Raw genomic sequence first — 26601 nt, 5'->3', positions numbered from 1 at the left:
TTTCTTAAATAATGATATAGATTATGAGTCATTAAAATTGATTACTGAAGTAAACTATGCAAAATGCAAATTCATATTACATTTATTTGTTAGGAACAGCTGCAGAATTCTCTTATTTTATTGATGGGTTTCTTTTTTTTCCCCCAAGTGACACTAAAATCAATTACTTAGTTTAAAAGACCAGTAATTGTCAAGATATATTTCCAAACTTTTAAGGCAATACATTGGATATTTCCTATTATGGGTTGTATCATTCACAGTTTATTTATATAAATTTGCCTGAAAAATTAATTGGGGATTTTCCTAAACAAAACAAGCAAAATTTTCTCTTTTCTGCTTTTTGCTGAAATGGTAAAATCATTTAATGGTTTGTTACTTTTCCTTGGAAAAATACCTGAAGTCTTTACATCATAGCAATTAAACTGTATCATTATATCAGTGCACCAATTTCAGCTGATAATAATGCATACATATATTTACTACCTCTTCTGTCAGTCTTTGCCAACATTACATCTAATTACAGGTTCATTGATATGTTATTCACAGGAGTACAGACAGATAAGAGGAAATGTCAGTCGCTAGTATTTAAAGTTCAGTCATAAAACTCCAGTAATAAAAAAATAGGCTGCATAAAATCTGTGTAAACCATTACTCATGGGGGAGCTGACACTTAGGACAATACAAAATATTGTTTATCAAGGTACTGAAACATTTTAAATTAACCTTTTTTAAGAATAGGCAGATATAAAATGCAATTATATGACAAAAAAAAAAAAAAAAAGCTAGAGCAGCCTATAAGATCATATTACAGACATCATAATTTGTCCAATTTTTGCCACAAGTTCATCTTTCTCAGGTGCATCTCTTTTAAGTACACAGCTGACAGTTCAATTTTTCCAGTTGTTACTGTCCCACACGTAGTCCCTGGAAATCTTAAATGATACACAAATGTTGTGATTATTTAAAAACTGCTATGGATTTGTTTTTAGTTTTTCAAGGACATCAGCAGATTAATGAAAGTAAGTGGAGAGCAGTACACACAGAATATACACCTTAACATGAAATATTATGAAATTAATGTTAGTTAAAGGAGTGGAGATAAAATATTGCTAATTATTTTGATAAGAATATATTATAAGAAAACATTCTTGTGTTTTCAAGCTAGATATTTTGCACTGTTGCAGCAAAGCAAGATTTGAAGGAAAATCTACTTGTCTGTACTGCTTTATGGAGTCTGTATGGAATAAGATTCATATTTTATAGGGCTATGGCAAAAAGCAAATAGTAGGAAGTCATAATGGTGGAAAGGAACTTGATTTGTTATAATTCCTTCTTACATATTATAATTCAAATTTGGTAAAAATTGTGGCTAAGTAAAATCTAAAGGATCAGATTTAAGTATGCCATGGGTACATGTGTGTACAATTTTTCTTTTAAAAAAAACATACACTGATTCATGTGAAGTAAAATTAATCATTTGAATAATAGTAGTATACTTGCTAAAACAATATACACCTCTGCCAGTTATTCTTATATCTTAATGCAGTTTTAATGAGAAATAATGAAAATGTGTTTTTGAGACAAATGCTAAAACGTTTCTGCATTTTTAGCAATTGTTTAAAACTCAGTTTTACAGCTTGCCATTGTAAAAAAGTTGTAAAACTCCATCTCTGCATATAGAAAGAAATATGATTCCAGAAGTTTTTGATGAAAAGAGGGAAAATGAACTTCAGTCCTAGATTTGAATCCACATAGGTGAATTCGCTTTGACTTCTGCAAATATTAGCACAAAGCCAAGTTCTGCAGTTCTTTTCAATCTTTTTGTGGGCAGAAAAAAATATTAGAGAACCCAACAGACTTTTTTTGTTGCAAACAGAACTTCTCTCTCTCATGTCCTCTCAAAGGAAAACCATCAACCCCAGATAATTCTTGTATTATCAACAGATTTCTGTCTAAATCCTGTTCTAATCAACTAAGCAAAAGTCTGTTAGCTCAGGGCTATCACTGCTTACCTGCAATTACATTTATTGGAGAGGAGAGGAGAGGAGAGGAGAGGAGAGGAGAGGAGAGGAGAGGAGAGGAGAGGAGAGGAGAGGAGAGGAGAGGAGAGGAGAGGAGAGGAGAGGAGAGGAGAGGAGAGGAGAGGAGAGGAGAGGAGAGGAGAGGAGAGGAGAGGAGAGGAGAGGAGAGGACTTGATAATGATAGAATTTAAAACTTTGATAAAATCACAGCAAGTCAATATGTATATCTTTATATTTCTATCACCCCCTTTTTGAGCATGTTTTTGTAACAGATGCATCCAATACTTCAATGAAAATCAGCTTCTAATAAAATACATTAAAATGCCTGTATATTTAATTCCATTAAAAATGCAGAATGGGTTATTTAGGGTTTTTACAGGTGTTTATAAGGATAGCAAGAAAGGAAATTGGCTCTATTAGGAATACATGAAGAACTTAAGAGACTCTGCTCTATTAGTATATATTGCTCTCAGAAACCCATACACACAGTAGGTACAAAACTACTGCATAGACAGATGATCTGTCCTTCCATTCTGTTTGAGGCATTTTGCAGATTTAACCCAGTTGAAATCAGCCTCAGGAAAGGTGCACTGCTCACTATGGCAGAACTCCTCCTTTGGTCCTATAAGCTTGAGATTGTTCTTCCACTCTGCAGTCCCCTGGACAGACCCCCGAACTGAGGAAGGTCATCGTGGCTATGACATGTCCATATTTTAGTGACTTCTAGACATTCATCCCCAAAATTGTTGCTATCATTGTTGAAACTTTAATGTGATTTTGAAGAGCCCTGGACCAGCTCTATGGTTCTCATTACTACATATTGCAAGGTCTTCAAGATCCAACCTCCTTTTAACATGTCATGTTTTTCTTAATACGTGCTACAATTTCTAAACACTAATTGCACAGGTATGCAGAGACATCAAAATTATTAAGTAAAAAAACAAATCATTACCATTAACCAAGGTAATGATCCTGATTCTCCGGTGTGGTGCGGGTGTTGTACTCTGGATTGTCAGTGTGCTTTGGACCTAAAAGGGTTGATCAAGCCCCAAGTGGTCCTGTCTAGTACATGCGATTTCGTGAGAAGAGGCAGTTGAGAGGATTTCATTTCGGTGCTGCAGCGAGGGAGGGGATGGCTAAAACCCCCAAACAAAGGGAGGGGGCAGTTATCAGGTCAAGTCTGAGCTGCTTTGACCGCGGCTGTCGCTCCCTCTGGTCACCGCATCCCCGGCGGGCGCGGAGCGTGGGACGCGCGCACGGCCCTCGCCCCCCGCTGGCACCGGCCCTCGCTAATGCCCAGCTGCTTCTCCCTGACCTTGAGAGCTGGGAACTGCCCATGTTGCACATCCTGAAAGGTCGGAGCGGATCCTCAGTGCTTTGCATCCACACAGACGAGAAACCCAAACCTTACAATCCCAGACCTGGTTTCCAAGAGCAGATTTTTGGGAGAATGCAACAACGCTACTAGACTGCGTTTTGTATCCGAGCGCAGCAGTGAGTCAACTGAGTATCCTTTAAATCGTTTCCAAGTGCTGTTTACCCTGCCCTGACATGTTTTCCCTAACGCTGTGCCGTGGCGCGCCGTCCCTGCCGGGCAGAAGCCGGGCCATGTCAGCGCGAGGGAGCGAAGGAAAGGACCAGCGGAGCCGAGAAGGCGCTGGGGTGCCGGGACCCCCCGTCTTCCCGCCCCGCCTGCCCGCTCTCGCTGCTCGCCCAGCCGGTGAACGATTTTTGGGTGATGCAGGGGAAGGAAGGGGAGGCGGGGGACAGGCGCTGCGCTGCGGAGAGCCGGCCCGGCGCGGCGAGCCCAGCCGGCCGGGCAGCTCTGCCCGGGTCCCCGCGCCAGGCGGGGTGCGCGGCATCGCGGCGCGCTCGGCTGCGGGCACGAAGGTGCGGCGGGGACGCCTCCGGCCGGCCGGCCTGCGAGCCTGCAGCCGCCGGGGAGGCAGAGGGAGGGGGTGGCGCAGGCCCCAGGCCCCGGGCCCGGCCAGCGCCGGGGCCCGAGGCGCCGGGCAGGGGCGCCCAGCGGCTCCGCGGCGGCGGGTGAGCGGCTCCGCGGCAGTGCGCGCCCCTCGCCATCCGCGGCGGCTGCAGCCCGTCTGCGCGGCCTCTGGAGCCGAGCGGCCGCTATTTAGCCTTCAGCACCCGCCTCCCCCCCACCAAATGAATGAGGGGCGGAGGGGGAGGCTGAAAAAAGACAGGAAGGGAGAGATTTTTGTCCTTCGCCGATGCCGCTCTACGTGATAATATGTTTATATGATTAGCTGAGCCCAGGGGTGGGAGCGCAGGGAGAAGGGGTGGAGATTGGAGGGGGAGGAGGCTGGAGGTGACTCCAGTTCAGAGCCGGCGGAGAGTCCGTGTCAGGACTTGGCGCTCCCCAGCCGCAGACGGAGCGGTGCACGAGCACGGAGAGGCTGCCATACATTCATTGGGATTTTTTTTTTTTTTTTTTTTTTTTTTTTGGTGTGTATGTATTGCGTTTTTCCCATTACCGCACGCGTTACTCGCTCAGCGCCCGGTGCCCGATCTCCAGTCGTTGGCGGGGCAGCAGCACAGGGAGGAAGAGGAGAAAATCCGAGGAGGGGCCGGCCCCGCACTCCGCCAGAGGCCAGAATGTCATCCCGGGAGATGTGAATCCGGTCGGTGCGAGCGACAGAGACACGGAGGAGGGGGTCCATTGTAACATTCGAGTTGTTCCCCGCTGCCCCAGCTGCTGGCATCGCCTCCTGATCGCTTCACAGAAGGGACTCCCGAGGCTGGGCACACACACTGCACTGCGCCCGTCCTCCTCTCCATTTCGGCTTTTTTTTTTTTTTTTTTTTTTTTTTTTAATTGAATTTATTTCTTGTGTGCGTGCGTGCGGGAGCCTGGCTGCATCGCGCGTTTGCTGCGGAGCGGAGTGTGGGGAACTGCAGGAAAATGTTGACTTAGACCCAGAAGACCCTCCCGGCCGGCTGCGTGGAGAAGAAGCCGCCCCTGCTCTGCGCTGCCCCAGCCCTCCGAGCCGCAGCGCCGGCTGCCGCCCGCTCCCGCCCCAGCCCGCCGCCCGCCCGCCGCTCCCGCGCCGCCGCCGGGCCCGGGACTGACTCCGCCGCGATCCCCGCAGCTCGGCGGGCTGACCCGGACCGCGGGTCCCGCCGGGCACGCAGACCCCGGCCCGCCTTCGGCTGCCAGACATAGGTAAGCGGAGCCCCGCGCCGCAGCCTCGCCGCGCGTTCCTGCGGCGCCTGCTCCCTGACTTCTGGATGTTCCCCTGCCGAGCCGCCGGCAGCGATGCACTTACTTTAGGGTCTGCCTCGCCTGCCGCTGCTCGGGGCCGCCGCCGGCCGAGCGAAGCGCCCCTCGGTGAGCCCGCGGCTCCGCGCTCTGCGGCGCGGCTCCGCCGCTGCTCCGCTCGGCCGCGCTCCGCCCGCGCGGAACGGCCGCGCTCCGCCGCGCTGCGCAGGGACCTGCGGCACCGCCCGCCCGCTGCCCCGCTCGGGGCCGGGGTCCGCTCGGGGCCGGGGTCCGCCCGCCCGCCGGGCCCGCGGCGCGCTCCGCGCAGCGCGCAAAGTTGCATCCGTTCGCTAAATAATTACCTGTTGCGGGTTTATTTGTTTGTAACTCTGCCGAGCGCCCTGCTCCCATCCCGTGCGAGGTGGGGGGTGGCTGTGGGAAGAGGAATAAATTACCCTTTGTCGGCTGTGGGGTGAGAACAACTTTTTTTTTCTTTTATTTTCTTTTTTTTTTTTTCTTTTCTTTTTATTTCTATTTATTTTCACATGTAGAAATCTGGGGCCATCTGGAGACAGAAAACAGTGTGTCATGAGGCACCGTTGCTGTGTCTGGCTCTAAAAATAACATCTTGTTGTTAGTCTGCGCCGGCCCTGCTGGGATTTGAGCGCGGTTTGTCAGAAAGTAAAGAGCTCTGCTGGTGCTCAGGTGTGTTTTCTTTGCCCAGAAATGCCTCTGTGCGCGACGGAAGGAATCCTGCGGAACAAATGTTCTGCTGTTTGGCTTCCTCAGGCGCCCCGGCTCCCTCCTTTTGTTGCTTGCCACTAAAAGAGGTGCCATTTCGCATCATTCTGCAGAAATTGTTTGAATTAATGCAAGTGTGAATTCTTACCGTTTGAAGGAGGGTATTAGCATATCAAAGGTTTCTTAGCTCCGGCTCAATTGAGAAAACTTCAGCTTGTCTTCCATTTGCTTCCAAGAAGAGGCCCAAAGGGCAGTGGGAATTGTAAAGGGGTAAAATGGGGAGGTGGATTTGGGTTGTGTTTCTGAACTTTCGCTGTTTTGCAATTATGTGAGTGAAAAACAAGGTCCCTCTGCTGCAGAGCCCTTGCGAGCTCTCGGACAATTACACTCTATTGATTAATGGTTTGTTCCGAGCTAAAAAAGTGACCTTTTATGACAGGCACTGTGGCGTGGTTTCTAATTCCTCCTCTCCGGGAGGGGGATTTGGAGAGCCCTTTCTCCCGCGCTCATGCTCTGGGAATGGCCTACACGTTACTGCGTGCAGGGATGAATGGGGAAGACCTTCTAATTACTTCAGAAAACAAATGAAATCTTGTAATAAAAGACCTCTCGGCTCCAGGCCTTTGAAACAAATATGCTTCCTTCCTTAATGGGTGGGTAGGCTGGAATAATAGATATTTTTATGGAGAGTTTTAAAAGAAGTTTTGATCACCACCGGCCATATGATTCCATTTCCTTTTCATTCTAGAAGAAGTGAAAATGAGGAATTCTTGTAATCTCATTTAATCAGTGATACTGTGTTTACTAAGATAACCTAATTTGTGGTTAGTATTATGCTATAATAAATAATTTGGACCCAGCTATGGCAGGAGTGCTGTTTTGGTGGCTGTGTAGAACATTTATCGCATTGCAAGTTGTTTTACGAGACTACGTGTTCATAGTTTTTTATTTTTTTTTTACTATTTTCATGAGTTCGAAAAGGGATGTGGCCTGGCCTACCCTTTTATTACCTTTACAAATCGATATTCATAATCCAGCTACCCAAAAGCCAAGCAAAATCCAGTTGTCCATCAATAAGTTGGGACCTTTTCCAGGAACCAGATGTTTCTTGGGAACTGTATTCTGGGTTATATCTTTGGCAAAAAAGAACTTCCTAAATATTCCTTGCCTATTGCTTCTTTCCAAACCTTTAACTTGAATGATACAGATACTTAAACACATATTTTGTGTTTTTAGAAAGTTGGTTAAAGTCATTAATGTGTAGCATTTGGTCTGTTGTTTGGGGGGAGTTGTTTGTTTGTTGTTTTATTTATTTTTTTTTCTTCTGGTTCACCATTTGGGGGGTGTTTCTTTTACTCCCTGAAAGTGATGTCCCTTTAGAGTAGGATATTCAATTTCAAGCTTCAATTTCCTTTCATGTAATGGAGGAACTGGGTATATATGGTATGTCTTGGTGAAAAACACTGCAATTGATCAAGTAATTTACATAGCTTTCCTATTCTAGGATGGACATGGCTATTTGGACATTTTGTAAATAGATGTATTTAGTGGTCCTAAAATTACATAATTACTTTCAGGTAATTTCCAGCAGTTTATTTACCTAATGTCTTCAGCTGTCTGAAGTAGTACCTTTTGGTGGTGTAAAAGGAACATATTGATGTAATTGCCATTATCACACTTAAGTTGCTGTTAACTAGTCTGCTTTGAATGCAGAGGGTTATAAAGAAAGTGCATTATCCTTTCAGCTATTAGGGATAATCTAAAAATTGTCTTGGAAATGTTGCACTTTGGTTTATGTGACGGCAACCCAAATTCGACAAATCTCTAAAGGTAAAAAAGTAGTAAAAAGAAGATTTTCGACATTCAGATGACAAAATTGGACCACTTAAAGAAAAATTAATGTGCTGCAGCAGCACTTCAGCTGCCATTTTCAATCACTGTGGGTTACTATGTGTTGGCAACAGTAACAAAGCTTAGACATTGAGATGGATCAGGGAGCTGGTAGTTGGGGGAATCAGGATGTTGAATCATGTGGGGTAGAACAAACCAATTACTTCAGGTTTTGACTTGAGAATTTCCAGTAAACTTTTTTTTTTTTTTTTCTGGCTTTTGGCTCCCCTGCTCATTAATAGACCAACATCAAAGCAGGCAACCAAACTTCCAAATGTTATAAAAACTAATGTAAAGATACAGATCTCACATGTAGTCTTGCAAGTCTTAATTTAAAACAAGCAGTTGGAGTTTTTATTGCTGCAATTTTCACAATCAGCAGAGACATTAACACCAGGCTTCTGGGTGTTTCCCTTCTTAAAATGAGCAAAAGGAAGGTTTTAAAAAACCCAAAGTGTGCTTAGTTAGTTCTTATTTGATCACTTCAGAAGCTTTCTCAATGTTTTATTTATCTCTTACCACTTTTAATGCGTAAAGTCAGGAAAGGGGGTTACGCAGGAATCCTACTCTCTAGTACGGAAGCACCTTATTAAAATTTAAATAAGCAAGGTAGTATAGTATTAGGAGTTTGTAGTCTTTGTGGTTAATAGTATGTAATAATATGGTTGGTTTTATTCGGGAAATGTGATATGTAGACATGACATTTTGATGAATAGATTTTTTAAAAAATGAGAATAGTTGCGATGAATAAAATTTGCTACAGTTTTGAATTACAGCTTTTTTTAAAAGTCCATAATTTTCATGTAAGGGTTTTTGGAGAGAGAAATCTCTAGCTAGGCAAAATATTTATCAAAAGTTTTATTTGAAATACATTTCTAGATAGTGTGTCATAAATTAATGTAAATCATGATAATCATACAGAAGAAAGAATTGTTTGACATCTAGAGAGCACACAAACACAATCATAAGTTTTTACTGAAATTTGGACTAAAACTTTATGTATTTCCAAGCCCTTTCTCATCCTCTGTCCACCCAAAATGTTGACATACCTGTAAGAAAATACTGTTACCTTGTAGTATGGCTCCTGCTGGGGATTGTGCCATGCCTAATATTAATGACAAACAATCTCCCAGTAACACTTTATGTCAGAAAATGCTCTGTGATTTGTCTGCATTTCCATAAGGAATATCTGTGGAAGACTGATTATACAGGACCTGGAAGTAACTAATGGTGGTTTTTACCTAGTCAGCTGCAAGTGGAGAAGTTAAACTACATCTGCTGTGTAATGGAAGTCATATCCAAGCACAGGTAGACAAGCAGTCAGTTATGAACCAGGATAGCTCAGAGCACAGCCTAGTGAAATTTGCAGTCAGTCATGTTACTTGGAGATGTCATGTTAAACAGACTCTTTGAAAGCATTTTCTAGGATTGATGTTTGTGATGTACAAAAGTGATTTGAAATTGCAAGAAATTCACCTCCTTAAGTATTTATGCACAGCTTCTAAACTTAAAAGCTGTCTATTATTTTTAAAGACACCCTCTGTATGAAACAAGTAAAAAATTTAGACCATCGTGGTTGTAATTGGATGTCAAGAAAACTGGAAAAACAAAAACTTATTTTAAGGCCATTCTCAATACTCTTAACAATTGTGTTTAATATTTAAATAGTTTTCAAAGATAGCTGCATTTTGTTTCCAACAGTTTTTAAAATAAAAGTAGCAGGTGGCTCTATAATATTGGTAGCTTGTGATTTAATTTGAATATATACCTGGTGTAGAAAATACTTCTAGTCTATCTTTAGCAAGTGTGATTTCTTTTAACATTCTTCATTTAAGAGGTGAAAGATTATGGGCTTAAAGCCCTCCTCAATAGATAATTTTCTAGGAGTTCATGTTTCTTGCAGCCTGTAATATACGAGAAGTGCTTCTACAGCATGGACTGGGAAGATTGTGTCGGGTAATATCAGCAATTTAGTTATAGAAATACACTTTCTTAGTGAGTGCTATGATCTGACAGCATTGTGTATATGCAAACTGATAGTTAACTAGAAATTGATTCCGAAAGGAGGAAGGAGAAAAGTCTTCAAATTCAGAATCGTAGCATCCCCAGGTTATGGATTGTTACATTAAATGGAGCATTTTATGGGCTTTAAAAGAATATGTAATATGCATATGTCATGAATTCTTTCTTTCTGATTTTCATGAGGTACTCTAATGATTCAACCGACTCTAGCTTGCCATTTATCCAAATTATTTAGAAATGTGGGATAGTAAAAAGCTTTGCAGCCTTACTGAAGCACAATGCTCAACACCTACAGGTAGAGTGCAGTCTCTAGCAAAATGCTGTTGATTGTTACTCTGGCACAAAGCAAGATTAGATACAGTTTGCTTAATTACAGCAAAAATCTGTTTTTATGAGTAAGATACTCCATGTTTGGGGAATGTTTTGTGTGTTGTCTGCTAAGTAAAATCCCATCACACTTGTATATGTTCCTTCAATTATCAGAGCAGCTAAGAGGAGGAAAAAAATCAATTTACCCTGAAAAGCACCAGAAATAAGATTACCTTGGCTAGTAGGAACTTGCCAGCGCCGTCTGAATTGCTTAATATTATCAAATGTTGGCATTTTTCATGTTCAGTAAGAAGGATATTGACTATTCTACATGTCCAGGTCTGCTATTTGTCTATTTCTTTATAAAGTATAAGCATGTCTTATTTTTATTCCTACAATAGCAGTTACAGATAAATCGGAGGATCTAACAATAACTTTATAAAATAGATTGAATAATACCATTCACTGGAGAAATAGTATTTACTTGAGATAAGTGATAACAACTAGTTTTTTCACATGTTGTTCTCATAACAGACAAATGTAAATACCTTAGCAGACATTTCAGAGTGAAAGGCAAGAGATAAAATGTAATTACTTTTCAGGGTGGCTCTGACAATGCCCATTTTCTTGTCTGTAATACAAAAAAAAAATCTTTGCTCATCACCTCAGAATATGAAGGCCATTGTTACTTCTCAATGTAAAAATATTTTCTGATTTTTAATGTTGACCTCAGTATTAATCTTTAGCTCTTCTGTGTAAGCTGGGATCCTTACAGCCGTGAATTCTAGTTGCTGTTATCCAATGGAGCATTTAATAGAGCACCTAATGGACTCTGCTCCTGTATTTTTCTTGAATGCATAGCATCTTGCTTCATTCAGTCACCAAAACTAACTTTGCTACAAGGACGGGCAACACGACAAGTTAGAATCAATGGACCATTTGTAGGTCACAAAGTCAGTTTACTGGAATTTCAGAGGAAACTGGTTGAAAAGAGAGGACAAATGTCACTTTGAATAGAGATGTTTAAATCAGACTTCTGCCTTAGGGTAAAATTTAGGTCTGTTGTAGCCTAGATGTAATGTCTCCCTCTACAGAGCACAGCATTAATCATGGCTTGACAAGTGATCATGGGCTGAGAAAAATAGGGTCTGTCTTGGTTGTGTGGTTATTTTTTTTCCTAATCTTAATCTCTTAGGAGCACATTATAAACACTAACATTTACACAAAAAGATTTAAGTATCAATGTCTGTTTTTCAGTAGTGAGAGTAGCTACCTTCAGAGAAAATCTAGTTAGAGCTAATAAGAAGCTACTTGTGTTTCTTGCGTAGATGCAGTATTAGGAATATTTTCCTTTTAATGTAATGGAGGGCTTTTTTATTTTATGCCATTTCCTCATACAAATATGGTAGAGTCTCGGTCTGCCTGTTTTGTTCCTTAGCGTACTAAATAACTCTGAAATATTTTTTCTTTACTGTTCTTTTACAATGTAAACAACGTATTACATTGTATACAATGTTGCCTGTCCATCGCAAGAAAGATACTTCCTTTCGCAAAACAGGCAATATAGGCAAGAGGGGAGCAGTTTTTCGAAAATGTAACACAGATGAGTGTTTTTATAATATGTTTATATGTTAACGATGTGTTACTTGATGGCGATGGGCTACAAAACCTGGAATGAAATAACACGACTGAAGAGTGCTATTTAAGATCGCGAGTTCTGATACTATACAAATTGTGTTTAATACTTAGATAAGGGATGTCTTGATTCGTTGATAGGTGTGGGAGTGTTTATTCATTTTATGGTAGAGAAGGGAATTTTCCCATTTCTTGGACTTCTTTGCTGCCTCTGTGGTGGGGACAGTGTGGGAGCAGCCGAGCCCTGGGTGTGCACCACTGCTGGAGAGGTGCAGCTCCTTCCTGGACGCTTACGTTCGTGTCTGCAACTGTTGGAAAAGTAGATAAGATCAGCAAAATAGCAGCAAAATGATTTATCACTGTAGAATTATGCTTTAAAAATTACAGTACTTCTGTTTATCCAGTTGCCTGTGGATGTGATAAAATCCCCAGTCTCTTGTTTAGGTTGGGCTGCTGCTATCCTTTGTGCCCTCTGTTGGTATTTTCCCATCAGTCGGCACCTCACACCGATTACTGCTCTGAATCCAGATGACAGAATAATAACGCCGATTACTGTTCAAAGTTGTTTCTGGCAGCTGGGGAGCGGATGACCGACCTTGTTCCTGACTATCAGACTCGCTCTGCTGTTGATGGGCTCGGGTGTGCGGAGAGAGAGAGCCTAACTGTGAAATCAGTGCTGCGGTGGTGGAGAGCGATCACATGCCAGAAGGAGACTTTAATTCACTTTTCTATATATTCTCTTACAGTCTCATATTTGTAATTTTTTACAGCATTGCAGTCTACGCCGGGGTGAGCAGTGTTCAGGAACAATTCCCTCGCAGTAGGCAGCGTTGCTTCTAAATAAAGTGACATTTTTAGAAAATATTTCTGAGAACATGTTCTGCTGTTGCCTCTGCATTTCTCTGGCAAATTCCCAATGCCTGTGTTGATGGTAGGCAGAATTCTTTTCTTCTGATCTAGGCATCCTTTCATTAAACTATTACACTATTTTTTAGACTTTTTCAGTGTGAAGTTACCAGTTTGGAAAAACCTGCTTTCCCAGAATGAATAATGATTGCATCTTCATTTTGAACAAAATGAGCGTTCTACAGAAGACCAATTCATAGCTATATTGTTGGCAGTGTCTCCAGCAGCTTTTATTTACTTCGGTCTAATAAGTATTTCTTAAACGCAGACTGTCAATTGGTGAGGCTGATTCTTGTGTAAATCAGTATAAAGTGCTTCAAGGAGAGAAAGTGCCTCAGCAGCCGTGTATTCCTGGCTGAGCTTCTGTGCCAGGAAAACGGGTTGAGGCTGGGAGCTGTTTTGAAGAGAGAGGGGAGGTGCAGGCTGACATAATTTGAAATTGAGAAGAAATCCTTTTGCCCTTCAGGCAGTAATCTTATCCATGCTTGAATAGATCATCATTTCTCCAAAAAGTTGTTGGCTTTTTTTCCCCCCTGCTTTCTTTATATCCTCATTTATGAGAAGGTGTATGATAGTATTTTATACTAACTAGCTGATGATCCAACTGTTAAAGATATTCCATCAGCAAAGAAGAGCTCTATTTGCAGCAGTTTTATCATCTTGAAGTAAACACCCAAACTTTGTAATTTGTCTTATATTTATTCTATATAATGGCTGTAGCCATACTGAAATATCAGGAGTTTTTTTCCCATTTATGTTATTTTTTTTTTTGTTTTGTTTTGTTTTGTTTTGTTTTGTTTTGTTGATTTCTTGTTTGGTTTTCTTGTTTGTTTTGGTTGTTTTTGAGGTTTTGTGTTTTTGTGTTGTTTGTTTGTTTTAAGCTGATATTGAAACCTTAAAAGGTTGTATTTTGGAGTTTATTTTCCCAATGAAAATTAAGTTGACACAGGGCATATGTGACTTTATGCCCAATGCAGATGAATTTATTTTATGAATGTTCTTCATGCATCTATAGGCACTACTTGCAGAAAGTGAGATTTCGCTCTGTAAGAGAAACAAAACCACAGGCATACATTTGTTCTCACTGTCTGGGAAGAGAAATTAATGTTGCCTGATAGTTTCCCAGTTTTTTTGAGCGTGTGCTAAAGGTTAGATAGAATGAAGGCTTAATTACAATGTACTTAATATTTATAGCTTTATTCCCGGGAAGCTTTGTCCCATTTGCATTGAAGGGATTTTTATCTAGGAAGCACATGCCATTATGACAAACAAACTTGAGACACTTTAAGGTAGGGGTAATGTCTTTTGGGAGAAAAGCAGTTTACTTCCACTTGGATGAAAACTACATTGTTACTTCATGACTTGATTTAAATTGATAGGGAATTTTTAAAAGTATATTATTTAATTTTCAAGATAGCTTACCATTCAGTTCAATTGCATTTTAAACTTTGGTGGAGTGCATGTGTAGTTTTAAGCAAAAGTGACATTAGGCTTTTCCTCCTAGTGGTAAATAGAATGAAGGGATATTGGTTGTTTTTCAGTTAGAAAAATGCATCAGATAGGATGAACTTGTTTTACTATTTGGAGTGGTGGGGTTTTTGGGGGTTTTTTTCCCCTCTTTTATTTTTTTCTGCACTGAAAGCATTTAGGTGACTTTGGAAAAAGAAATGTGTGTGGCTTGATATAGGAAAGGCTAAAGCTGAATGCTTAACTATTCCAAGGAGACAAGAAGAGGCATAGTGCTGGGAAAAAAAGAGGAGAATGTTTTCTGTGTTACCTCCTTATGCTGGAGAAGGATTTCTGGGGGAGTTTCTTTAAAATGATGACTGATTATTTGGTTTCCTATGCCGGCTGTTACCCACATTTTTCACATATTTTTGCTCATTCTTATTATTACCTGCAGAGGGAGCTTGTATATGAGATAATCAGAGTAATCAAGGCATTCAGGGCTGAATTGTTTCCAGTAAGTACAATTTCATTTCACAGTGCCTCCTCTGTTATGCAGAGTAGAAAGGCTCCGCAAGACAGCTTTTAAAAAGGCTGTCCATCAGTAACAGCAAATCACAGAGGGCAAAGATTATAAAACATCAATAAGCATAAGCCAACTTAAAAAAATACTTCATATTTCAAAGAAGTGCCTTTTTATCAGAAGTTTAAAAAGGAGTTGAGGAAAACAATTCTTGCCAGTTGAGGTGCAAGAGGACAGTTTTGGTATTCTGTATGACAGGAAACAGATTTTTGTTGCATAAACTGTCTTCTCAGATTCTAAAAATGTCATGTCAGCACGAGAGAGCCAGCAGAGTACTTTCAGGTCTTCGACACATCTCGTGCAGAGTAGTGTGCTAGCCAGAAACCAGTAGGTAAGTATTTTCTATTTACTCAAGCAGTGTTATGGATCATAATCAAGGTGATGAAAGGCTAACTCTTAATTTTGCTTTTTCTCTGTTTAAAATATAAAGAGGTGAATGAATTTCATCCAAATTGATGAATTGATACAGTCGGGGACTAAAGCAGGCAAACAACTGCAAGGATTTCTGTCTTAAGCTTTAATAAATGCTGACAACAAAGACCAAGGAATGTCTTAACCTAAGTTTATTTGTAAATTGTAATTTAAAGACTAGCTTGAAGAATCAGGTATTTGTTTTTTAGGCAGTGATATATTCTTAATTTAGCACAATGAAAGAAATCATCTGGTGTATTGCAGGCTTTATAATTTGTATTGCAGTTATTTAGATGATGTGATCTTTCAAAAAGTTAAGACTTCAGAGAAGAAAATAATTCATATATAATACAGTTTCACTTGCTGAGCAAGAAGCATAATAGATGGTACTTAGATGTACTATTCTTCTCTGGAAAAATGGTGGCAATCATTTTACTTTAAAATATTTCAGTAAATTTGAAGATGATTTGCTATTATACTGTTACAAAATAAAGCAGTATGTATGCACATTCTGTAAAACAGAAACAACTTTCTGTAATATGCTCTCCTGTAATAAATCTGTGGCATAAATTGGTCAAAGAGCTGATTTTCTTTTTTCCTTTTTGTTAGTTTAAATGAACAGAACTTTAAACTTAGTATACATTCAGCCTAACATGATCTTAGGGGTTTAGTTTCGGTGGTTTTTAAACACCAGGAAAGATTTACCATATCTAAAAGAGTAGTAACTCTGTGTCAATTTATTATTTATACTGGCTAATCCTTTCTAATGTGAAAAGTCAGCTTGTTATTGTAACACCAAATGGCCCTCTAAGTAGGGAAACAGTTAAGTAGATCTCCTGTAATAGGTTGTTGTCTAATAAAGAGATTTATGGAATTGGCAAGGGCTATTGTATAGGTATTACCCTCTCACAGCATGATCATGTATTATCTTAACAACTCAGTGCCACATTTATGTTGAGCATTTTCATAACAGGGTAAGAATATTAGCCACAGCAATTACACCCCAATAGGATTATAATGGTAAGATTTACAGAAAATATATAAATTATGTTGTTCCTGGAGATTTTGGTAGGTGCTGGGAGTTGTGCCATCCTTTTTTGCACGGGGAAATACTGATGTGTAAGTGATGATGAAGAAAGAGAGGTTTGTTAATTTAATCTTGTTGAGGAATTGTGAGAGGCAAGGACATAATCTTTCTTTACACAGTGTGTCTTTTTCTCTCCTGGTGAGGTAGGGATGTTTCAGAAGTTCCACTCAGTGGAGGTTGCCGTACAATACGGAAATCAAGATGTATATGTAACTTTAGTTCTGTTGTGAGGATAATGCCGCTGTGATTAAGATATATTTTTAACAGCCTTGTATTTTGAAGGTAGAACAATAGTAATTTATATGCTTTCTGGAAGAGCTTACTTAAATAAAATAATGTAATTTTTTTTGCTTTAGCTGTAGCGTTAACACATTTTCTCTTTCAGTAGTGCCAGGTTTTTATGGTGATAAGTAACTTAGATAATTTTTTAAATTACTGCAAGCAACAAAAGTGACAATAATGTCATACTTGTACAATTTTCATGTAAGTGGCATTCAATCTGTTCCTTAATTCTTAAAATTTTCCATCTGTTTTTTAAAAAAACCAAAAAAGTGAGACATTAATACTCACTTACTTGGCAGAAGCAATGTTCCAGTCACATTTAATAAAACTAAATTATATTTTGTCAATAAAAAACACTTATGGGGACTAATTGAAGAAAATACATTAGGTTATATAGTCATTTATGAATAACTGCATTGAGTAGCACAGCAGTCTGTATGGCAGTGTGTGATGAAACAGCCGCATACTTTAAGTTAATATCTTGAGTTATAACTCAGTAAATACTAAAATAATGAGTGCTTAAACAAACAAAATACCTTTCTTTTCCTGATTTCTTGTACCAAAATTAGAATAAGGTAATTCCAAATTAAGAAAATATATAGATGACAATTCTTACTGTATAAGAATCTTCCAGTACATGTTCAATACATTGTAGACATGCAGTGGTAATATTGGTTAAATTTGTAAGACATAACATTTCCTGGATGCTTTGGATTAATTCTATGTGTAAGAGTTTTTATAGAAAGATTCTGTACCCATATGTTTTAAATTGTTATTGATCATCAGAGAAAAGATGTACATGTTTCTTTTGACATGATATATTCCACTTCTGAAAATGTGCTAGGAGCAGTTGCCCATTGATTTTAATGTGGTTTTTTTTGTGGTCCCTCGAAAATAGCTGGGACCCCAAAGCTGCTCTAAAGTTAATTCTCAAAACTTCATTATTTTTGTTATCATAGTAGCAGCATATGGCTTCATTTGTGATCAGTTGCCCATGCATATTGTATCTAGTGCAAAATTCTGTAACTTTGTCTTTAGTTTTGTGTTCAGAAGAAGAATAACATTTTCTATTTTAGACGAGCTCCTGTAGGTTCTTAGGTTGGCTTCACATTTCATTCATTTTGAACTGTGGAAAGTGATAGTATCTTTTGTCTGTAAGTAAAAAGAGGACACAAAAGGATGAATGTTACCCCCAGTGAATGTGGAGCTCCAGCCGATTTAAGAGCGTGAACTGTGACTGCATTGTTGAGGGCAGCGCTTGCCTTGTTATGGCCCAGCTAAGAAGAAGCCAGTACTTAGAAAAAAAGGGTGAATAATGCATAAAAATTCAGTAAGAGGTAAAGCATTTTATCCATGCTTTAATATTACCAATATTCATAATTAATTTTAAAAGCATTAAAATAAATTGCAGTGGATTTTCTTTGCACATATTTATTACTTAAAAAGTTGTCTAATGTTTTAGAATACAATTTCTACATTTGAAAGAGGAAAATATATGCAGAAATATTCTTACCAAATTGTTAGCCTTGTGTGCTCTCCTGAAACATTCAGAATGTGTATATATATAACTGTGCTATAGATTAACCATTTTTCTTTTTGTACAAATGCCATAATGAATGGCCTCTTAAAATCAGTATTCTTCTGTTTGCAAGACAACAAATCAAAGTACAAATCCACACTGTAGTCATTTTACTTGTAGCGTGCATTGGAAATGAAGCCCTACTAAGTCATACTTAACTGCCCACAGACAACTAACCCTGAATAAGGGGCAAGTCTTTTTCTTCTTCTGTCTTTTTTATTATTATTTATATCTCTTTGTCTGTTTGGAACAGCCGTGCTGTTATGACTAATAAAGCTTTTGTATTTGGCAAATGGGATGCAAGTAATCAGCAGTTCTTGGCTCATGACTGAAAAATCTGCCGAGCAGAACACATAAAACCAATATAACCTTTCAAATATACCTGTGAATAAAATTCTTCTTATGCTTCTGTCACCTGTACAGAATTCATATATCCTTCCTCTATCTTCACTTCTAATGGTATTATTTCTGATTACAGTGTGTTTTGGTCAATGGCATGATGAGCAAATACTGCTTGAGCAGATTTTAATTTAAAAAAAACAAATATAAGAATATAGTGACTAACCGTGTAGTCAGCATCTTTCTGCTCTCTATCTAATTAAGAGCCAATTGAAAAATTTGGTTTATTTTAATTATATTTAGCTTAATATCCCCCCGAAAGTGATTTATCACTAAGATTCCGTAGTCAGTAAATTTCTTAGTTCTTACGTATTTTCCACAGAAAATCACTCAATATATGAAACAGTTATTTAAAAAAATTATTTTTGTTCAATACAATTTTACATATAAATAAAAGTTATCAAAATCCTAACGTTAGTTGAATCAGACTCAAATAAATGGAAATTTTCAGTAGGTCTGGTGGAAGATGTCCAGTTATTTATTTTAGTTTGTATTTTAAATAGATACGTAATAACCAATGCACCAAATAAAGCGGCAGCATTAACAGATTATTAAAACTAATTGGCAAGAGTTCACCGAAAATACGTGGGGCAGTGAGAAAATTTGCTGTTATTTCAGTGCTGTGCTGTGCTTAAGCAGTTTGCACAACTGTGTTCACAGCCTCTGCAAAGCTGAGAGATAGGATTAATATATCATTTAGTACTTATTTGCAGCCATTTTTTAAGTTACCTAAAAGAAAACTGTTCAGATCTTGTGCATATGTAAAGTATATAGCTGCTGCTATACTAACTGGGCAGGTGTGCTCAGAGAAATTTTCTTGGGGCTCACAGATGCTAAAAAGGAGTAGCTCCTGGTATCATATTCTAACATTCACTCAAGCTGTTATGACCATTGAAAAAGTTGTGGTTTTACTGCTGTGCTGGTGAAACACTGAATGCCAATGTATACAAGAGATTTCCACCCCTTCCTACCCTCCTCAAAAAAAAAAAAAAAAAAAAAAACGGAACAGCTTTATTACTGTAGGTTTGTGACTTGTAGCTCTCTGGTGACAAGGGCTGTGACATCCTGGATGCACTGGTGATCTGTGCTGTGGCTGCCACTTGGGTCTGGGAAAGTATGAGTTCTGCTGTCCTGCAGGTCCACATTCTTGGCTTTATTCTCAGTTGCCTCATGATAAAACAAAGGTGTAATTAGGACTAATTTAGCTAATCATCATGAGCTGGAGGTGGTCCCATCTGCCCTTCCCCCTGAAAACCTGCCTGCGATACATGAGTGCGATCCTTGTGAGAGTGAAGGGGGAGCTTTGTGTGTGCTGTCTGCAGATGAAGATCCTTGGAAACCAGGTTTGTCCTTTTTCTGTTATTCACAGTCAAAAAGTCAAAATCTCCATTTTAATGAAGACATTTCAAAGAACAGACGGGCTGAGAAAGATATTGTATTTCTTTACATGCTCCTTCCTCTTAGACATGGAGGAACCCTTAGGCTATAAATTAAAGTGTTTTACCCTGTGCAGTTGATCTCAGGCTGCCCAGTTGCCGTGAGGAGTTAAAGTTTAAAAAAAAAAGAATTGTAAATGGCTTGACAGTTTCATGTTTTTCAGTCTGTGGTTATCTTTTGTCCCCCTCGTGTCCTGTTTTTGTCAATATTTTCCTTTCACCTAGAAACCATAGCAAGTGGGAGGAAAAGTAACTTGAAAGAATGTAGTTATGCCAGAGATGCATTTTCATGTGGGAACCTTTATAATCCCTTCATGTAAATGGCATTCACTATGGAAACAGTAAGAGCTCTTATGAGCAGAAGGGTTCATCCTGTGCTTCATAGGAAGCACTGATTTACTTCTCTCCCTTCCTGGAAAGGGCACACGTGTGCTGGGGCAGGGGGAGGCTTTGGCCATGCTCCCTGCCCAGGGCTGCAGGGAATGGTGGGGGCACCCTGGGAAGCTTGCAGGAGTGTCTCAGGCAGTGGCGTGCCTGGAGCCCGTGTGGTTTTATGAGTGTCTTGGAAATGGAGCCACCTGAGCGGATAGGTGGACTTTGCATTTTTAATTGTGCCTGGTAGAGTGTTGCTTTCTTTTTTCGTTTCTTAAAAAAAACAAAGGGTTCTCAGGTGTTCTTCTGTTTTAGTGAATTTCTGGGGGGATTCTCCCTGTGCAGCTGCTGGGGTCGCAGGTGATGCTCGTAGTTTTGCTGGCTGGATTCCAGAATGTTTCCTAGACTCCATTTTCCTTTAACCTGGAGAAAGAAGAGATGTAGATTTTTGTTATTTCAAAAGCTTCATATTTGTAAGCTTTGTTGATGAGTCTTGTAAAATTTAAAATAATTTTGCAATGTTTGTTACTATCTCTACCACATTCTTAAAAATTAATTGTCTGCTTGAGTAGTGTTTCCCAATCAACTTGAATTATTGATGTTTTGGTCCTTAGTGGAAAAGCAGTGGTACTTTTCCTCCCACACCACAGTCGGTTCAACACCAGTTTAATAAGTTGTACTCCAGGACCTGTTATAGAATTATAACACAAACACAAAAATATCATAATTTTGTCTTATTGAGTGGGGCTAAAAATGGGAAGTGGGCAATGGACTTGTGTATAAGTTCAGGTTTTAGGAAATTGGTGCTCTGCGGATGTTGAAGTGGTCGGTACTTACTGTTTGGAAATTAAAACTGTCAGTGGCCATTGCAAGATAAATACCTTCCTAGACAGAAATGCAAGGTTTAGTAGCATATTTAAATATTTGAAAATAGTTAGATGTATGACTGTATTTTTAGTTTTAGCTATCTTAAGTTGTTCTTAGACACCGTGTTTTGCAAATATTTTCAAAAGTGAATTAAATAATAACAAAGTTTTACCAATCTTAAGTAAATATCTGCTCATGAATGTGTATACAATTGAGTACACATGTCTGGGTCTTTATTGAAAAACTGCTTATTTAAAATAAAAAGTTTCCAGTTTATCTTGTGATAAATTGTGAGATCAGGAGAAGAAATGTGTGTCCAGAGTCAAGGATGAAGGTCACTGCTAGCCAGGAACAGCCTATTTTCCTTCATTCTGCTCTCAGCCAGCTGGACTGTACAGCTACATGTTCTAGTTAGTAAATAACAACATTGGAAAAGCTAAAAATTTGTATTTATTTAGCTGTTGTAAAATAATACTGTCACAGTGAATTAGTTTTTTATTTTGGAGACGAGAAATCATTGGGGTGAAATCTCTAGCTGTTGAAAACTTCCACTGTGTTTGCTGCAAGCTCTTCTTCTATTGTATGCTATTGTAGCCTTGGACTAGATAGTTTTATTTTTAAAGACCTATAAAGTTGCTATTTTTAGGTCAAAAATGTCAAATCACCTTTTGACTGAAGAGATATTAAAACAGAACTGAGTAACTTTTGGAGAGTATGTTGAGAACCAAGCAGTGTTGGGTGAAGTGTTCTGTCATGCCTCTGTCTGTCGCTTCTTACATATCTGAGATGGGCCTTTAGGTTGGCTTGTTTTTTCCTGTCCATTTTCATCTGTATTATTCATCCTCCTGTCTTGCTTTTTTTCTTCTAGAAATAAAATCTTAGTTCAGCCCAATAGTGACCCGTAAGTAAGCTGTACACTTATTACTGTCACAACCTTTTCTGGATCTGATTTTTAAACAAACAAACAAAAATTCCCACAGTGGACAACGGATGTGTTGAAATTGTGGTCAGCTTTTATTTAAATTAATATTATTATTATGACACTGTGAAATAAGTAGCCACTTACAGAGCATTGCAATGGTGCTGTGAAATCATCAGTCATTTATAGAAAATGATTACTTGCAGCAGGGCAAATGTTTCAAAATATTTGTGTGCAGGTGAGAGATGCAGACAGACATCTCATTGCTCATTGTGTGTGCTGGCCTCTCCTGTGGCACCGCGGAGTGGCCACAGTGTCCTTCTCTGTCTCCACATTTATTAATGCCGTGACTCGTTTGTCCAGAGAGTTTCATGGACTCTGTTGTCATTGATGATCTTCTCACACGGGTTCAAAAGCCAAGAGTTGCATCCGTGTAGCTTGCGGCTGTGTCCTGGAGAGGGATGGGCTCTGTACTGGGTTATGAGAGTGGCTGCTGATCCTAAACGCTGGCAGCCCGCTTGAAGGAAATCAAATTACGCTCAGATAGTTCATGCTAGCGGGTCTGTCCCTGCTGTGTGCGGTGCCGCATGTTTTCTGGTCCCTGTTCCCGTGCCCTCCTTCCTCCGCTCGGAGTGTCCCGGTCCCGCTCGGTCCCCGAGCCGCGCCGCGCCGGGCAGGGCGAGCTGCGGGCTCCCTCCCGAGCCTCCCTTCCATCTGTGCCTTTCCTTCTACGCCCTACCCAGGGGCTTTCCCGCTTCCTCTGCGCTCGAAACTACCCGGGGGGAATGCTGTCTTCCCGCTCTGCCTGCTCTCTTGCTTTTTTATTTTTTCCCCTTCTTTTTATTTTTTTATTTATTTTTTTTCTTTCTTTTTCCCGGCCCTATGTTGCGACTCCCACTGATTTCTGGTGAGTAACAGCAGCACGAGGGAGTCTACCTGATGATGATGATGATGATTTCATTGTGGATCTGATTTGCAATCTCTTGCAGAAGTGCCTGTAATGCTGACTGCTGTTATCTGGTGTTAGGATTTTAAAATATTAAAGTCCGTAGAGCACAAGTTAAATCGAGGTGGCTTGCAGAACTTGTGTATAAATTGCATGGTTTTGTGAGTGTGAAGGTTTGGCACAATGCAGTATCCTTGGGCAGGATGTGAAATCCAGTGATCTAGATGAAATTTGGAGTTTTTGAGATTGCTGAGCGAGAAGCTGATAAAATGGCATGCATTTTCTTAACAGGGACAGCTTCTCTTAAATTTGCTTTCTATCTGTTGAGCTGTCAGCCATTCTGTCACTGAAGGCTTAAAGCTATATTCATGAAAACAAGAGTTTTCTGGATTTCAAAGAAAATGCTATTTTTGTAAAAAGTAGCAATCAGACCAAAAGGTTAGACTATCATCAAAGTGTCTGTAAAAATATGCTTAAGACCCCGTTCTGTTCTTGGCTGTTGGAAGAGACGATGACTTGTAAATTGCCTTTCATAAAAGTGAGTTTGATTTAAGGTATTAATAAAATCTAAATTTGTGCATTCTGGCTGTGGGGACTGAAGATTTTAATTTAGTGAAATGCCAGAACAATTTTTTTGTGCTCAGTTTGATGAGTGTTATGTGAGAATTCCATCTTACTAAATTAGGGCAGACATATATATTACAGTGTTTACAAACTGTTATGATTACAACCTGTTAAATTTCACATTTAATATTCAGTCATCTTTGAGCAAAAAAGTCACCTCATTTTTGTCTCAGCGCTGTTGAATTTTTGTGTTAAAACAGATTAAATTGCAAATGTTAATCTAAGCAACTGTGGAAAGTTGTGACCTGGATTTGAAATAGCCATGAGACTATAACAGCAGCAGTAAATCTTCCAGAACATGTAAGGCTGGCACATGGAGGGGTATGTCTGATGTGAGAATTAGAGTGTGGGCGGAGGAATAGCCTGAAAAGAAAATTGTGTGCCAATATAATTTTATTCTAAAATTTAAAAAAAGGAAGAAATTATCACTTTAATATAAGGCTGTGTTTTTAAGGGCAGCACACAGCAACTTAATAAAAACTTGTTTTAAAATTATAATCTAAAATTCAAGATTATAATCAAAATTCAAGAGTTCTTAATCCACATGTGCATCCTCTGGCAACAGTGATTCTAATCTTTGAAACATGCATGGGAATTTTGGGTGCAGATTTCAGCCTAAAGAAACCATCAGTTTGAAGAAAAGTAGATACTAAATGTACTTCCCTTTTGTTTTAAGCTTTTTCCTACTGTCCTTTAATGACTGCTTTTCTCTCAGCTAAGCCTGGCTTCAGCCCTAGTTCTGGGTACTTTTAAAGCTTGATATCATCAAAAGGCACTGAGTGTTAGTTGTCAATGGCATTGCTGGAATCTTTTATTATCTTATTGCTTTGATTTTCTTCATCTCTCTCTTAAAACGTGTCAAATAAGAATGTTGGCCATGTCAGAAGACTATGATAATTGTAATTTTTAGAGCAATGTTTTGACTTAAAAAATAGTGTTAAAACAATCCTGTTCAATAAAATCATGTTAACTGGAGGACATAAATTGATAATTAAACCTAGTGTATTAAATAATTTCTACATATATATTTGCTCCAGTTTGCTGTTCTTTTCTATAAATGAATATTTTTAATACAAATTTACTCTTTCACGAAGGAAATAAATTAGCTTGTAGATACACATGACAAAATTATCTTGGGGCGCTATAAAAAGCTATTAAAAGTGTTATCATATCTATTATTGCAACGTTGACTATTGGTTCTTTTCAGTTTCTAAAAAATACTCGCATAGTAGGGCTTATGCAGTGAGAGCCTGAAATCCTTTACCTCTCTGGTTTTTTTAAAAGCCAGAATATGACTTTGTTCATTCTCTTCACTCCAGAGAAGGGTGATTGGCAGGCTCTGGCATTCGGCTGTCCACAGCTGAACTGCAGGGCTTGAGTTGCCTTGGCAGGGCTGCAAGTAAAAGTTTGTGCCGCTTTTGCCAACTGTGTTCTTGGCTCAAGCCGATGGTACACGTCTCTCGACTCCAAAGCATGCTCATTTGCCAAATTCTACCTAAAAATGTATGCTGGAATTCCTAATTAAATAAACCCCCCGATATTTATTTTACTCCTTGGAAAGGCAGGCATTCTTTCACAGTAGATGCTGCTTTGGTAGAAATACAAATAAAAATTTTAAAAGCCCAAGGTGGATTAGAAAGTTATAACTGGTGTTAGGAGAGAAATTGTCTCTTTCAAACAGACTAGTAGATTTGGTTTCTTCCAAGTATTGAAATTATGTGACTTACCAGGTTCTTACCCGGATTTCTTTGCATTTAGACATTTTTTTTTTGTTTATTTTTCCAAGTATTTTGAAAATTGTTGCACTACAAAGGACAATAGCAGTCCATATATAATTTTCTTGGGTTTTCCAGCTAGATAGCATTAGAGCTACCTTATTGTTGCCGTAAGCTAAAGTTACCAGTTGAAGGATAAAGGTATAATTTATGCCAAACCAGTCTGGAAGCTTTTTCAGAAGACTGATAGCAACTGCTTTTATACATATTGCTATGTAAAATGCTTATTAATGTTAGCAGATGTTGCACTTTAATCCCCCAGAATGATTGTTTGGTAGCAGCAGGAGATTTATTAAGCTTGAGTTGTGTGAAATTGTGTGTGCATAAGCTGCTATTTAGATTGTAAAAATGCCATTGAAAACTGTAAAAAAGTTCTAACTGTAATTGGCAGAGAGGTATTAGCTGTTTTAAAAGAAGTATATGTGTACCACTGGCCCTTTTGCTATAACCTCTTTATCATTTATCTTCTTGTATTAATGTCACTGAATTATTAATTCATGAGCAGGGTTGGATAGGGTGAAGGCACTATTTAAATGTGTGGCACATGTATCCTTATCGCTGGAGACATGAAAAGAGTCATTTTGTGTTATCTATAAAATGGAAAGGACATTTAAAAATTTCATTTACGGTAATCCACTTCACTTCCCAGTAAAACACCTAGATTATTGCTACTATAATATAATGTTCGTATTAAAATTTTGTAATCTTTCCACTCTCTCACTTATAAATACTGTTGATAGACAAATGTAGACTTATTTTTTTTTTCTTTAGTTGCTCATACAGTTCATGAACTGCAGCAGAATGTATGAAGAGCAGGGTTTTAATAAAAAGCAATTATCTTTAATTTCTAGTAAAAGAATACAAAATAAAAGCCAATAAGTGTTTATGATCAAGAAAGGCTAAATAAATTATCATCTAAAATCATAATGTAACCTAATTAAAGAAAAATAGGATATTTTCCGAAGTAACAGTGTCATTGTCACATTGAGCCATCAAGAGCTATATTATTTAAAAGAAAGTGTAAATGTGTGGTTTTGGTCTGCTTGATGAAACCATAGAATATCAGAGGTCACATTGCTGCTGAAAAATGTGTTAAAATGTATCTTAAATTTCATCTGTGCTGTATGGATGATT

At 39.1% G+C, this 26601-nt stretch overlaps 1 protein-coding gene across 8 annotated transcripts in view; it reads left to right on the top strand.

The window, feature by feature from the left end:
- ADGRL2 (adhesion G protein-coupled receptor L2) overlaps positions 1-26601 on the top strand; it is a 174625-nt gene that overhangs the window by 14024 nt on the left and 134000 nt on the right. For 7 of the 8 annotated variants that reach the window (XM_056497453.1, XM_056497452.1, XM_056497450.1 and 4 more), the window contains exon 1: positions 5114-5202. The exons of the other annotated variant lie outside the window; for it this stretch is intronic. The gene's annotated coding sequence lies outside the window, so the exon portion shown is untranslated. Of the gene's footprint in view, positions 1-5113; positions 5203-26601 lie in introns of those variants that run through there. 8 annotated transcript variants of the gene reach the window in all.

The sequence above is a fragment of the Oenanthe melanoleuca genome, chromosome 8 (genome assembly GCF_029582105.1).
Source record: "Oenanthe melanoleuca isolate GR-GAL-2019-014 chromosome 8, OMel1.0, whole genome shotgun sequence".
Taxonomy (NCBI): Eukaryota; Metazoa; Chordata; class Aves; order Passeriformes; family Muscicapidae; genus Oenanthe; species Oenanthe melanoleuca.
Note: the sequence above shows the minus strand (reverse complement) of the source record. Positions and strands in the feature narration are given on the sequence as shown.